Genomic DNA, 2,093 nt, shown 5'->3' with positions numbered 1-2,093 from the left:
GCTCCATGAGCTGTTTGTATATTTTGGAGGTTAATCCTTTGTCTGTTGTTTCATTTGCAGATATTTTCTTCCATTCTGAGGGTTGACTTTTCGTCTTGTTTATGGTTTCTTTCGCTGTGCAAAAGCTTTTAAGTTTAACTTGTAGCTGTCCAGTTTTCCCAGCACCACTTACTGAAGAGGTTGTCTTTTCACCATTGTGTGCTCTTGCGTACTTTTTCGTAAATTAGGTGCCCAAATGTGTGTGGGTTTATCTCTGGGCATTCTATCCTGTTCCATTGATACATATTTCTGTTTTTGTGCCAGTACCATAGTGTCTTGATTACTGTAGCTTTGTAGTATAGTTTTAAGTCAAGGAGCCTGATTCCTCCAGCTCTGTTTTTGTTTCTCAAGATTTCTTTGGCTATTCAGGGTCTTTCGTGTTTCTATACAAATTGTAAAAATTTTTGTTCTAATTCTGTGGAGAATGCCATTGGTAGTTTGATAGGGATTGCACTGAATCTGTAGTTTTCTGGTGGCATCTTTAGGATTTTCTATGTATAGCATCATGTCATCGGGAAACAGTGACAGTTTTACTTCTTTTTTTCCAATTTGTATTCCTTTTATTCCTTTTTCTTCCCTGATTGCTGTGGCTAGGACTTCCAAAACTATGTTGAATAAGACTGGCAAGAGTCGACATCCTTGTCTTCTTCCTGATCTTTGTGGAAATGCTTTCAGTTTTTCACCATTGATTATGATGCTTGCTGTGGGTTTGTCATATATGACCTTTATTATATTGAGGTAGGTTCCCTCTATACCCATTTTCTGGGGAGTTTTTATCATAAATGCATGTTGAATTTTGTCAAAGCTTTTTCTGCATCTATCAAGATGATCATATGGTTTTTATTCCTTAATTTGCTGATATGGTGGATCACATTGATTGATTTGCGTATATTGAAGAATCCTTGCATCCCTGGAATAAATCCCACTTGATCATGTTCTTTTAATGTGCTGTTGGATTCTGTTTGCTAGTATTTACTTCCCTCTTAGAACTGCTTTTGCTGCATCCCATAGGTTTTGGGTTGTGTGTTTTCGTTGTCACTTGTTTCTCTGGTTTTTTAAGTGTATGATCCTTTTAATATGTTGTTGGATTCTGTTTGCTAGTATTTTATTCCAGATTTTTGCATCTATGTTCATCAGTGATATTGCTCTATAATTTTCTTTTTTTGTGATATCTTTTTCTGGTTTTGGTATCAGCGTGATGGTGGCTTCGTAGAATGAATTTAGGAGTGTTTCTCCCTCTGCAATTTTCCCTCCATGTATTTGTGTTTTTTACAGGGTACTTGATTTCCAATCTCATAATGCTGTGGTCAGAAAAGATGTTTGATATGATTTCAATTTTCTTAAGTTTTCGAGCTTGATTTGTGACCTACGATGTGATATATCCTGGAGAATGTTCCGTGTGCACTTGAGAAGAAAGTGTATTCTTCCACTTTTGGGTGGAATGTTCTATAAATATCAATTAGATCTATCTGATCTATTGTGTCATTTAAAGCTACTGTTTCCTTATTTATTTTCTGTTTGGATGATCTGTCTGTTGGTGTAAATGGGGTGTTAAAGTCCCCTACTATTATTGTGTTACTGTCCATTTCTCCTTTCATGGTTGTTAGCATTTGCCTTATGTATTGAGGTGCTCCTATGTTGGGTGCATAAACATTTATAATTGTTATATCTTCTTCTTGGATTGATCCCTTGATCATTATGCAGTGTCCTTCTATGTCTCTTGAAATAGTCTTTATTTTAAAGTCTATTTTGTCTGATATGAGAATTGCTACTCCAGCTTTCTTTTGATTTCAATTTGCATTTTTTCCCTTGCTGATTTTAATATTTTTTCTTTGAATTTAATTTTTGTTGGTTTGATTAATATGTGCCTTGGTGTGTTTCTCCTAGGGTTTATCCTGTATGGGACTCTCTGTGCTTCCTGGGCTTGGGTGACTATTTCCTTTCCCATGTTAGGGACGTCTTCCACTATAATCTCTTCAAATATTTTCTTGGGTCCTTTCTCTCTCTATTCTCCTTCTGGGACCCCTATAATATGAATGTTGGTGCATTTAATG

Source organism: Physeter macrocephalus, chromosome 4 (assembly GCF_002837175.3).
Source record: "Physeter macrocephalus isolate SW-GA chromosome 4, ASM283717v5, whole genome shotgun sequence".
Lineage (NCBI taxonomy): Eukaryota > Metazoa > Chordata > Mammalia > Artiodactyla > Physeteridae > Physeter > Physeter macrocephalus.
The sequence above is the reverse complement of the archived record's forward strand: the minus strand, read 5'-3'. Positions refer to the sequence as shown.